At 42.3% G+C, this 14,104-nt stretch overlaps 1 long non-coding RNA gene across 2 annotated transcripts in view; it reads right to left on the reverse strand.

Annotated features, from left to right (window-relative positions):
• LOC125411995 (uncharacterized) overlaps window positions 1-13,039 on the reverse strand; it is a 38,252-nt gene extending 25,213 nt beyond the window's left edge. For both annotated transcript variants that reach the window (XR_015001841.2, XR_015001840.2), the window contains exons 1-2: window positions 12,604-13,039; window positions 3,712-4,050 (exon numbers count right to left, since the gene is read on the reverse strand). This is a non-coding gene — a long non-coding RNA (uncharacterized LOC125411995). The remainder of the gene's footprint in view (window positions 1-3,711; window positions 4,051-12,603) is intronic.
• Window positions 13,040-14,104: the final 1,065 nt, after the last annotated feature.

Raw genomic sequence — 14,104 nt, forward strand, 5'->3', positions numbered from 1 at the left:
CCTGATAGAAGAGAAAGTGGGAAGTAGTCTACAACACATGGGCACAGGAGACCACTTCCTACATCGGACCCGTGTAGCACTGACAATAAGAGCAACAATAAATAAATGGGACCTCCTAAAACTGAGAAGTTTCTGTAAAGCAAAGACACTGTCATTAAGACAAAAAGCCAACCTACTGACTGGGAGAAGATCTTCACCAACCCCACAACAGACAAAGGTCTGATCTCCAAAATATATAAAGAACTCAAGAAATTAGACTTTAAAATGCTAATTAACCCAATTAAAAAATGGGGCACTGAACTGAACAGAGAATTCTCAACAAAAGAAGTTCAAATGGCCAAAAAACACTTAAGGTCATGCTAAACCTCCTTAGCAATCAGGGAAATGCAAATCAAAACAACTTTGAGATACCATATTACACCTGTCAGAATGGCTAAAATCAAAAACACCAATGATAGCCTTTGCTGGAGAGGATGTGGAGTAAAGGGAACACTCATCCATTGCTGATGGGAATGCAAACTTGTGCAACCACTTTGGAAATTAGTGTGGCGGTTTCTCAGGAAATTCGGGATCAACCTACCCCAGGATCCAGCAATACCACTCTTGGGAATATACCCAAGAGATGCCCTATCATACTACAAAAGCATTTGTTTAACTGTGTTCATAGCAGCATTATTTGTAATAGCCAGAACCTGGAAACAACCTAGATGCCCCTCAATAGAAGACTGGATAAAGAAAGTGTGGAATATATACGCATTAGGGTACTACTCAGTAGTAAAATACAATGACATCTTGAATATTGCATGCAAATGGATGGAAATAGAAAACACTATTCTGAGTGAGGTAACCCAGACCCAAAAAGATGAATATGGTATGTACTCACTCATAAGTGGATTCTAGCCGTAATTAAAATATATTGAGCCTATAATTCGTGATCCTAGAGAAGTTAAATAAGTAGGTGAACCCAAAGAAAATCATGTAGTTATCCTCCTGGATATTGGAAGTAGACAAGATTTCCAAGCAAAAATTGGAAGATTGGGGGTGGGGTGGGGTGGGAGTAAAGGGAGATGGGGAGAGAGAAGTGAGAAGGGGAGGATGGAGAGAGCTTGGGAAAACGGGATGGTTGGGATGGAGGAAGGATGGATATGGGAGCAGGGAAGTTAATTAAGGGAGCCATTTTAGGATTGGCAAGAGACTTGACTCTAGAAGGGTTCCCAGGTGTCCAAGGAGATGTCTCTCTCCAGTTTGCTCCTTAGGCAGTTGAGGAGAGGGTGCCTGAACTGGTTCGTGATTTGTGGGCTGATCTTCTTTTCTTTGCTTTATGTTTAAAAACCACTTATGAGTGAGTATATGTGATAATTGGCAGGTCTTGCCTCATTCTTTAAGCACCATTTTTATCCTTCACATAATGTTATTTTGTGTGGGAAAGTGTCATTCTGAGGTTAAACTGGGTTCGGCCTTAATTGTCTGTGAGATTAGTCTTTTATCCATTTTGGAGCACATACATACATACATATAAGAAAATATATACATTTATTCTATATAACTATAACATATAATGTACCTATATGCAATACAGTATAAAATATATACACACATGTAATTGAGAAGACAAACACACCAATGTATGTATTTATATACAAAATGAAACTCACAAAATGTTATAGATATAAATTTTTAATTAATGTAACTAAAATACTGGCTTTATGGAAAATATGAAATCTTGCTACTCAAAATATAATACTAGGTAGGTACAGAGATTTTAAGGAAAAATAAAATAAACTTTTATTTTCAAAAGGCAAAAAAAGAAATATTTAAATAGAATTTAAAAATAAAATCAATATAAAGCAAAATCAAATAAAGACAAGAAAATGAAGATAAAGAAATAGAGAGAAGGTAGAAGAAACCAAAAGATGGGAGAAAAGGAGCCAGGCCCAGCTGCACAGGCCTATAATCCTGGACAATCAGGAAGCTGAGGCAGAAGAATCCTAAGCTCACAATTAGAATGAACAACTTAGAGAGGGACCTTGTCTCAAAAATAACTGTTTTAATTGAAACAAAAGGCCAGGGATGTAGCTCATTGGTGTGACGTCCTGGGTTTGCCCCTCAGTACTCCAGGGAGAAAAAAAGAAAAGCATGATTTGGGATATTAGACTTTAACCCAAGAATTCTAATACTAATCCAACACAGGGAGAGAGGTGGGGGTGTCGATGAAATCAATCATGGAAGAAATCTCCCTGATAACTGTCAATCACAAGAGTCAATGCTGCAGTGACTGATCACAGTGGCCATGCCTAAACATGCTCTCCCGAAATCTAAAAAATATCAAAGATAAAGAGGAGATGTAAGACTTCCACAAGAAGAAAAAGAATCTACAAATGTATTAAACTTTTCATCAATCATACTGGATCTTCAAAGAAAGCAGAGCACAGAGCAAAACTGGCAAAATTCTGATCAATTATTTTGTGTCTAAATTCAATACCTATCCAAACTATCAGTCAAGTGTAAGGACTTTATAATAACTTTGAATTTAAGGACTCAGAAATGATAGGCTCCAATTGTCCTTCCTAGGAAACTTGTCTGTTACTATGTGCCAGAAAAAAAAAATTGAGTAGAAGAGGGAAAAAACACATAGATCAAGCCAGAACTGCAGTGATCACAAACAATATCTCGAGATGATACCCATGCAGTAATGCCAAAACTAGAAGTGCAGGATGGAATGGGAACTTTAAAATGTCTTCAATTAAGCCAACATTCTTTCTTCAATGACAGTGTAATGAAAAAACCTGAGAAGTTTCTGAAATTCATAAGCACCGCCCAACATGATTAGAACAATCTCTAGGTTGCCTGAGCAAAATCATAAAAGATAGGAACCTGGGTAATCATTTGCATCTTCTGAAATTTGATTTTTTTTATTTGAAAAGCAAATGGAAGTAATATGTGGTGATGCACACCTTTATCTATAGATCTTGAGAAACTGAGACAGGAGCATCACGGGTTCTGGGGTACGTCCTGAGACTTTGTCCCCAAAAGAAAACTGAATGTAGAATAATTCCTGGGCTGGCGAAATGGTTGAGCAGGTAGAAGTGTTCCTGTGGAGACTGGAGACCTAACTCCCATCTTCAGAACCAGAGCTACATAGTGAAAGCAGAACACAGATTTCCACAAGTTGCCTCTGTCTTCCACATGTGTTTTGTGGCACTCATGTGCCCATAGGTGTGCAAACACACATGCACATACACTCCCACACACATTCACTCACATACAATAAGAAGAAGAAATTAAATAATAATGCCTTCTTCGTGTTGTATTGAACAGTAGATGAAATCATGCATACAAAATACCTAGAACATTGCACTCTGCATTTTCCCCTAAAAGGCTTATTTTTATTATCCTTTCAGTACCAAGAATAAGAAAGAAAGTCAATTAGGGATTTGGAGAAAGATAAAATGAAGCTGTCAAGAAATGTCATATGTCAAATCAAATAAAAAATACAGTGTGATTTTGAGTGACTGAAGGAATGTGAAGCTGAAATCAGAATCCATTTGATCTGAAGATGGGGGTTTTGCCTCGAAGTGTCATAGGTTTAGAGTTAAGATTATTTTCATTCTCCGTTAAGTCTAATCAAACTACTTGGTTCTCTACTGAATAATATTTACATAATCACAGTTTCCAACTGCCATTTAATGGTATTCAGTTTAAGAAACTAACCTCTCCTCAAAGCACAGAAGACTTAATTATAGCCGTGGATCAGAGTATAAATGCAATAAACTTTGATCGTGGAAAATGAATGATGGAAAGTTGAGAGGAGCCATAGAAAAGTGGGGAGGAAGTGTGTGGTCCTCACGTTCTCTCCAGACACGATGTCTACCCAAGAAGCTGTAGTCCCGTCTGCTCCGATAGCTTTAATGGCAATCCAAAGAAGATGTTTTAAATGATGTAACTTGAGAAATGGTGCAGGAGAAGATGTTCATTAATGTGCTGGAGTCTGGGACTTCCAAAGCCGCCTTGCCTCTTGGGACTGGAGCCTGACAGATCAGTGCAGATGTCCTGCGTGCAGTCAAGAGGATAATGTCACCATGATTCTATGCCTGGATGCTATCGGAAATTTTTCTTATATGTTTGAATTTCTTATATTACTTACATTTTAATGAATCAAAAATCTCTCATTCTCCTAGCCAATGCATATTTATAGAGTGCTATTCTGCTCCAGAATCCAGGTTCTGGGGATTAATAAATATAATCCTTGCAGTCAAGTAAAATCTAAATTCTTATCAGCGAGGCTGACAGTAACATGGAAATTATTTGATCAATAAGCTGATTTCAAGTAATTAGTTCTACAGAGATGTGCCGTAGAGGGGAATGTACAATCTATCTAGGGAAATCAAGAGAGGGTTCTGGGGGAGGGGAGAAGACCCTGAAGCAGAGACCTGAACAAGGAGAAGGTGACCGACCATTCCAAGGTGTGGGAAAGTGTTGCCTGAAATCAGAAGTGTGGCCCGCTCACAGGCTGGAAGGCAGGCTAGTTGGTCAATAGAATGGGTAAGGGGAAGATTATGAGTCACTTCAGAATGCGGGTGGAGGCCAGACTTGATGGGCTCTTCTGGGTCACAATTAGTAATTTGATTTTTGTCTAATTAAAATGCAAAGTTATTAAAGAATTTTAAGTAAAGACGTGATACCTGAATTGACTCTTACTTAATAAATTTGTCATTTGAATCAGGCAATATGATTACATAGGCAATGATTTTAATCACTTTCCAACCAGGAACAGAATAAGCTGTCATCCGGGAGAGGGAACGGGATGGGAGGCTAGGTGATGCGACAGTTTCTAAGCAAGGTAATAGTGGAGATGGTGAAACATCCAAATCTGAATGTATTTAAAGGAGAATGAAAATACTATGAATAGATGTATGCATGGAGGGTGGATGGATGGATGGATGCACGGATGCATGGATACATGGATGCATAGGTGGGTGGATACATAGATGGATAGATTCATAGGTGGGTGGATGCATAGGTGGATGGATGGATGGATGGATGGATGGATGGATGGATGGATGGATGGATGGATGGTTACATAGGTGGATGGATGCATAGGTGGATGGGTAGATGGGTGGATGGATGGATGGATGGATGGATGGATGGATGGATGGATGGATGGATGGATGGGTGGATGGATGGATGGATAAATGGATAGGTGGATTGATGGGTGGTTGGATGCTATGGGGAAAAGCAAAGGCTCTACTGTAGCTGCCAGAATTTTGTCAGGAGGAAATGCCAAAACTGTAGTCAGATGTTTTTTAGACTCCAGCTCCCAAATAACGATAGGGAAACTTCTTATTAAGTACAAAAGCTTGTCCTTACCTTAGGCTTATTCCCAAATAGCTCTTATAACTTAAATTAACCTCCTTATATTAATCTACATTCTGCCACATGACTCATTAGCTTTTATCAATACTCTGCAACCCACTTCCTCCATGTCTAGCTGATACATTCTCCATCCCTCAGATTCTTCCCCAGAGTTTTTCTCTCTCCCCAGACATCCCACCTATCCTGCCTAGCTATTGGCCATTCAGCTCTTCCTTAAACCAATCCAAAGGTAGAGACACAAAAATTTTATTCTACAACACAAAACTATGTGAATGGTGGTGCCCTTTGCTTAAGTGAGAATTCGAGGAGTAGCCATTTAGTAGGAGCAGAGACTTCATTCTGCCCCTACATTTTACCCTGTTAAATCTGCAGCATCCTTTTGACATTCAGGCAGCAGCAATATATGTAAGGCTGGTGCCAGAGAGGAGCTCTACACAGAGGTGCAGTTTAGAAGTCCCAGAGGCGGACTGCATTTTACAGTCATGGCATTCCATATGATCTCCATGAAGAGAACACAACCAGAAGTCAGAAGAAGACACCCCCAGAGTAGCCAGTGAGATTTCCCCACTTGGTAATCCAGAAGGAAAGCCACAAAGGCTATGAAGGAGAGACTGATGAGGCAGGATGCCAATCAACCAATGTGTGATGTCACTGGGAAGAAAGAGGGGCAAATTTCAGCCAAGCAGAGTGGTCAGCTTTGCCAGTTGCTGACGAAAGCACATATAAGGGAGAGATGGAATTGCCTAAGATAAGTGCAGTTCCCCTGGAAGAGCAGAGACAAGCCCTACCAGCATGGCTAGAGGGGAACAGGAGATGAAGAATCTGAATTTGGAAGTTCAGATTGGTTTGTAGAGACATTCTGTCAAGAAACAAGAAAACCTTGGTAACTGAGCAAGATATGAAGTCAAAACAGGGTTTTGTTTTTACTTGCTTTGTTTAAACTGGCAATATCAAAGTCTGCTTGTATGCTAATTAGAATGATTAATTAAACAGACAACTTGATATTGGGGAGAAAGACATATATGCAGTAATGAAGATTTTGACGAGACTGTAAATTATGGGAACGCCATCCAAGCCCAGTTCTCGCAATTGCATAGTATGGCTCAAGGGTCTGTTACCCACACCGACAGATGGAAGGCAAAGTGCTCTAGGTTCATGCAGTTGACAGGGGGTGGAAAGGAAGCACTTCTCACGTGACTGTATCATTTTCTTCATAAAGCCAACCTTGCTGTAGAGTTAGCCAGAAGGTGAGCTGGTTAGCTTGTTAACCACTGCTGTCCAGGGTACTGTTCGGAATGCTGTAGAGTTAGCCAGATGAACTGGTTAGCTTGTTAACCACAGTTGTCTAGTGTACTGTTCAGGATGCTGTAGAGTTAGCCAGATGAACTGGTTAGCTTGTTAACCACTGCTGCCCAGGGTACTGTTCAGGAGTTAAGGAGGGGCATGAAGTGTGCCTACGACAGGGCAAAGCAAATATCCAGGAAGCTGTTACACTGTTCAGCTGTCTTGAGTAGACTGGTGGAGATTCTGGATGATCACATACAGGTGAGAGGACTTGGAACAGCTTATGGGTTTTCTCTAGAAAGATTAATCTATTCAGCTGCAGACATGGAATCAACTGATAACTGACCTTCAGGACAGGAAAGGTGCCCGGCGGGAAAGGAGGAGGAAGAGGACCGGGAACCAGTGGTACACTGAGAAGAATGAAAGGGTTGTGTCCCAATACCATTGTGTTTCCAAAGGCACTACAACAGGAAGCCCACCACAACCACCATCATTCTGCACCTCTTTTCCAGAGTGTTTTGACTTTGAGGGGTAAATTCCCCCTCCCTTTAGATCTAAGTTCACCATACATGGCATTTTAACTCACAGAATTTAACAGAAATTGTACAGATGTGCTTCTGGAGTGAGACATTAAAGGATCTGTAGCTGCCGCCTTTGCTAAATAGAATGCTTACTTTTGAGATCCAGCAGCAAGCATGGAAGCCTAAGGGAAACATGTGGAGGCCACCCTGATAAGCGTGGGGAGAAGGGAGGGAGGGAGGGAGGGACAGACAGAGGGATGGGGTAGAAGGGAGAGATCTCATAGTCACCATCAAGGCTTCCGCAAACCAAGACATTTGGTTTGAATGAATCTAAGTTCATTCACTGTCTGACTACAGCGCCATGAGAGACTGCAGAAGATGTGGGGATAAAGAACCATCCAGCAATCCCTTCCCAATTCTGACTCACAGACCTGTGGGCGAATTGGTGCTTTATTCTACAATGTCACATACCTAGTTATAAAGTACTCCTCAACCTTGTCGTCAGCCACTGGAGGGAGATGAGGAGAGCAGGTATGCTGAGCTGTGGGGAACGGTGGCAGGGCCAATACAGATGAATGATTTGAAGTTCTCAAGAGCCCAAGGATCTTCTGAAGCAGAAGGCTTTCAATAAGGAGTTGCTAAGACTAGAGATGGTACAAAATATTGACAAATAATTGATAGCAATATTTTAAGCGAATTCTGTCACAACTGATGCAAAGATGGTGAATACAGTCTCAGGACTGGGTGGCTGTGGTGTGTCAGAGGAACCAGCAAAGTCAAGGGACGACTACACAGATGCTGCTGCCAGAAATACTGTAAAGAGACAACTTACCAGGTAAGGGTATGTTCTTGGGACCAGATTATCTTTTGGACCCTGCTGGAACCCCTGGGTATGTTATCAGGCAAAGCACCATTATCTCTTTACACCCCACTCTACCCAGCTATAAAATGAGGATGGTGTTATCATCTACCGTAGAGTACAATTGGGATTAGATAAAATAATGTTTTAAAGTGCTTAGAAGGGTCCAGGAAAAGAGAGGTTTCCCACTAAATGTCACTGGCACCAGAGATAAAGGCAGGCAGCAGAGCAGGTGCTGGGGGAGCCAAGGATGAAGGTCAGTGAAGGACAGCGACAAGGTGGGGCAGCAGGCGGCAGCATCTGACGATGCGCTTCAAAGGGCTGTGGTCTTTGAAGTTGAAAGCAAGTGCAATGATTAATTAAAGGCTGGAAGGAGGAGTAAGGAAGACACTCCCCTCTAAGGCACAAAATCAAAAGTGTCTATGTGAGGAGGCCGCAGAGAGAACAGGGTCCTTGGGGACAGCCGGGTTCCATCGCAGGAGAGAAACAGTGAAACGGCTCGGGGGAGATAAAGGTTTATGACTGCTGATGGCAAACTATGAACTCCAAAGGCTTTGGGCAGATGAAGAGGAACAGAAGGGTCCGTTTCAAAATGGATAGGGCCATGTGATGATAAAGGCCTGGCAGTGACAGGTTCTCTGATGAAGATGAAGGGGAGAAGCTGAAATATTCATGACCTGCTTGGGGTTGGTCCAGGAAGTCTCCCCAGGAGAAGTGTGGAGAAATCCGTGACCAACTGTGTAGTCTTAAGGTTTGTGGCAGTGTCTACGGGAGCGCACAGGGACCACAACAAAACTCCTTCCCTATCTAAGTCTTTAAAGGTACCTGGGAGGGAGACAGGAAGAGAGGGAGAGGGGGGGAGGGAGGGAGACATACGACATACAGAGGGGGGAGGGAGGCATGGAGGGAGAGAGAGAGAGAGGGAGGAGAGGAGGGGGCAGGGAGGGAGATGAAGAGGGAGAAAGAGAGAATGTACTGTTGAGGCCAGGGTATGAGGTCATGTTTCTTCCTCTATCACTATCCACCTTATTGGATTGAGCCCAGGTCTCTCACTGAACTCAACATTTGGCCAGGTTGAGTGGCCAGAGAGCCCTTGGGATTCATCCGTCTTTGTCTCCATAATGCTGAGGTTACAGACACACACAGTCACACCCGGCTTTTTACATGGGTTCTAGGGATTTGAACTCAGGTCATGCTTTCAGAGCAAGTGATCTTACCCACTGAACCATCTCCCCAGCTCCATGGGAATTCTTAGCACAACAAAGAAGAGGCAAACAGTACTCTCCTGTGTCACCATTAACCTTAAAGAACACACTGGATCCCTGGCTACAGAGGGCAGTGGGGCATGGCAAGGGCAGAAAGGCCACACCAGATGGTGAGAGGATCAAATGAGATCCAGAAATAGTGAAAGTAAGGTTTACAGAGGAAACAATAGACCCAACTTAGAACAACCAACCAATCAGGAAGCAAAGAAGGGAAAAATCCCCTGCCCTGCTCTGAGGTTGCAAAGAAAGAAGTGGAAAGCCTCCAGAAACTCTACAAAAACAAAACTTGAGACAAGAGATCTGTGTGCTGTGATGGGTGCTGCTGGAGAAAGAACCCTGGTGCCCAGAGAAGGGCCCTGGCCCTGACTTGCAAGCTGGTATGCGAGATGAAGCTAATCCTCAGAAAAACACTGGAGCCAAACTATTCTGCTGAAGAAAGTTAAAAATAAATAAAATAACCCCCAAAAAGTACCGTTAACTCTGTACACACACACACACACACACACACACACACACACACACACACACACACTGACTAAGCCAGAGACTGCCCCAGAAACATGGGAACATGGGACTGGAGTTAAGCTGAACAAGCATGCGCTCAGGCAAACGCTGCGGGCTGCTGATGGCAAAGCGCAGAACAGTGGTAAGGAAGCAGCCGCTACACAGGTAGACATGCAAGGCCCCTCCGGAGCCACAGACACTGAAAATGTGGCGAGGAAGTGCTACCCACCACCAAAGAAGCAAGCATCAAGTCATGGAGCACCCATGCTGAAGGCGGGAGAGGCTTGTTCTTGGTGGGAGAGGCAGGCAGAGGACCAGTTCAACACAGAAATTCAACTCAGAAGCAAAACAAAGCACAGATTTCACCTAGTCATTCTAGCCAGTCTTTTTTGAACACTGGGGAGATAGATTGGCAGCTGCTTGCCCACTGGCAGAGTTCAGAGTGCAAAGATACCCCAGGAATAGAAACCCACAGTCAGCACATAAAACTAGAGATACTGACGATTATACTATATTCTAGTTTTGTTTTGATTTATTGTATTTATTTTAATTTTTACTTTCATATTTTAATTTTAATTTTTTGTTTTCATTTTTATTTTGCTTGAGTAAGCTCTATGATTGCTCTGCTTTTTTCTGCACTAAATCTATTATGCTCTCTCTATTATTTCTCACACCTTCAACCTTCTGTTATGGTTTTATTGTGAAAACATCCTCACAGTCTCATCAATCTCTCCAGGCTGTGAACTCGGAAAGCTGTAATAGCCTGACAAGATATGCCCACTGGTGAAATAGTGGCGTGTATTATGGGAGTAACCAACCACTTTCTGATTGAATCTAAGGCCTGTTCCATGAGATGAAACCTATTCCTAACACTGTTAAAAGGGTCATGAACCTATGTAGAGACAGGTCATGGGTCCTAAGTGTGAACTTAATACTATTATTTTGGAAAATGAACATCATATTAAAATGACTCCTACTGACTTATTGCTATACCCATAGGTCAGAGCATTTCTCAACCCTACTCAGAGAAGCTTCTTGTAAATGGCAATTAACACAGAGACCCTCAACTGGTCAACAGGCAAAGAATAAGAAATTTCAGCATTCTCAGTTCTAAATGGAATATCTGTGTTACACCATTGTCCCTGAGGCTCAGGGATCTTCATAGAAGAGGGGTTGGAAGGATCGTAAGGGCCAGAAGTAACATCAAGGACACAGTGTTTTCTAGATGCAACAGAGACGTTGCACATGTGAGTTCACAATGATTATGACAGCATGTTTAAGACATGTACGAGTTCAAACAGACAAAAATCCTAGCCTAGACGTAGAAGGCAGGAATGCGATTCCACCACTCATTGAGGAGCTATTGGCATTTTATAGCTTCTGGGAGAGGGAGAGTCAGTTTTCTTTAATGCTGCGACCCATGGTAGGTCAACTACAGCCAGGGAAGTCCCTACTTTCAAGATTAGTTGAACAACACAGACTTTTTGGAGAGGATGAAGAAAACTCAGATTTCATGGGAAGGGAGGTCATAGTGGAGAGAGAGATAATGGGAGAAGTTGGAGGAGAAGCGAATATGTTCAAAACACATTGTATAAAATTCTCAAAGAATTAATAGAAATATCTTTTAAAATATGCAATGTCTTCCAAGAAGGTTCAAACAAGTCAATGAATGATGTGAAGACAGCAACTCAGAGCCTGAATAAAGAGGTCAATTATGTGGATAAGAAAGTCTGCAACATGGATTAAAAATTCAGTAACATAAAAAAATCATTTAAAAATGATAGTCTGAAAAGAAACCAAATAGAAATATTGGAAATGAAAAAGTCAAATAAATTCATCAGATAAAAACTATGAAAAACTAGAGGACATTATCAAAAGACAAAACCTGATCATCTACAGGCTGGATGAGCTACCCTGTAGAAGGGAAGAAGGATCTGAGATTAAAAAAAAAAAAAAAACAAAAAAAAACCACCTAATTTGTAGAAAAATCTATTCAATGAAATTGAAAAGTTTCCCACACCTAGGGAACAATATGGACAAATAAGTACAAAATACATCTAGAACCTCCCCAAGATAAAAAGCTCTCCAAGCCAATTTACTGTTTAAATTGCAGAACAAAAAGACTAAACTCTGGAAGGGAGAAAACCTAACTCTTTTACAAAGACAAATCCACTCCCTAATATCTGGGAAAGCATGAAATCATAGAGGTCAGTTTCTTGAAGTAAATAACTGCTGAACAAGATGATTCTGCCCAGAGAAAATCTCTTTTAATTGATGAGTACATAAGGATCTTCCGAGACAAGCACAGAATAAAGCTATTTAAGATTACTTGGCCAGCATTACAAACGATTCTTAAGAGAATGATACACACAGACAAGGAAGAAAGTCACTACATGGTTGCATTAAAAATAATAATAATAATTAATCCCACAAAGGGACCAGATAAAGAACCAGGAAAGAATCAGACGTGTGTAGCTCAGAAAACCAGAGCTCCATGAAGAATAAGGAAGTAAAGAAGAAACACTCTTTGAACCAACTAGGAAAACAACCAGCAAAGCCAACAAATACTTCTGTGCAATAACCTAAATGTTAATGATCTCAGTTTCCCAATTAAAGGTTACAAACTTGTACAGGAGAAATAGATCAACAATTAACAGAGTGTTCTGCACTTACCGAGGACCCAAATTCAACATACTTGATATTCTTGAATGAAGAAGTCATTATGAAACTCATAGCTTTGTACAGAGAGCATATACTAATACAATTGTTAAAGAGAAAGTCAACAAATAAACTGGACCTCAAGAATGGGGTGTGGATGATCAGGGGCAGTCTGCCCTTTTGTTTGTAAGACAGAGTGGGAGCATCAAGATGATCCATTCATGATAGCTCAAAAGACAATTTTTCTCTGCCAGGGACACAAAGGTCGAGTCACCTGACCCTGAATGATTTAACGGGCATCAGGCACTCAACATCTCCCATGGGAAAAGAATGGAGCATTGTTCATCTTCACAGTACCCTGACAAAAATCAGGAAATAGAGCTTCTTCTGGCAAGGAAACATCCCAGGCATGTGGCATGAGGAGCTCGCAATGCTTTATGGGAGAAAGGGGTTCTTCCTCTCTTTGTGCTCATAATAGGCACCAGCTGTCTGTGGGGGGATAATGCCTCGGTGAGGAGCCCCTTACACTCCACACCTACACGTAGCTCACGGTGGTGCTGCCTGGATGTAGACCACACATCAGCTTCCCTACGTTTTTTTCATGATTTTGTTAAATTATTTTGTTTTATACATCCTGACCACAGTTTCCCCTCCCTCCTCTACTCTTAGTCCCTCCCCTCCCACTTGCCCCTCTGTCCCCACCCCCATCCACTCCTCCTCTGTTTCTCTCCAGAAAAGGCCAGGCCAGGCCTCCAAATGGAGATCAACCAAACATGGCAAATCAAGTTGCAGTAAGACTAGGTGCCTCTCATATTAAGGCTGGAGAAGGCAACCCGGTATGAGGAACAAGTTCCCAGAGCCAGCAAAAGAATCAGACACAGCCCCTGCTCCCACTGTTAGAGTCCCAGAAAAGAGAAGGCTACACACCTGTCACATCTCCAGAGAGCCTAGATCAATCGCATGCAGGCTCCCTGGCTGTTTGGTCTCTGTAGGCCCCTGTGAGCCCAGGTTAGTTGATCCTGTGGGTTTTCTTGTGATGTACTTGACCGCTCTGTCTCCTATATCTTCCCTCCCCTTCTCCTGCAGGATTCTCTGAGGTCTGCCTAATGTCTGACTGTGGGTCTCTGCATCTGCTTCCTGCAGGTGTCACATGAAGCCTCTCTGATGACAGTTCTCATCTTGCTTTTAACTGTGTCACCTTGGATTAATCATCTCCCCCATCTGAGCTCGTTTGTCTTTGGGGTTTTCCGAAGAGCAAATGTGCAGGTTGGACTGGTCCGATCCGTGCATGTCTCTGATGCTATTACGTGTCTGGCATGTGTGCTAGCCACCAAGTACAAGGGCACCCTGGGAACACACACAGTCTTTGGGAGACAGACGTAAGCAGAGGTCCACACTACAGTGCAGTGTTGGAACTAAGGCAGCGTGAAGAGAAAACTGGTGAAGCTTAGAGGGACCCTTACTGCTCTTCTGTCTCACATGTGACAAATTCTGTCCAATGGGAGGCCAATAAAAGTATGTGGCTCGTGAGCAAAGGCAGAGAAGAGCTCATCCAAACCCTCCAAGCTCCGCATACCTTGGTGCGATGTTTCTGGGATGCCTTATGCTGAGGCGGTAAAACTAGAAGTGTTAGACAGCAC

Source organism: Myodes glareolus, chromosome 4 (genome assembly GCF_982192425.1).
Source record: "Myodes glareolus chromosome 4, mMyoGla1.1, whole genome shotgun sequence".
In the NCBI taxonomy this organism is placed as follows: Eukaryota; Metazoa; Chordata; class Mammalia; order Rodentia; family Cricetidae; genus Myodes; species Myodes glareolus.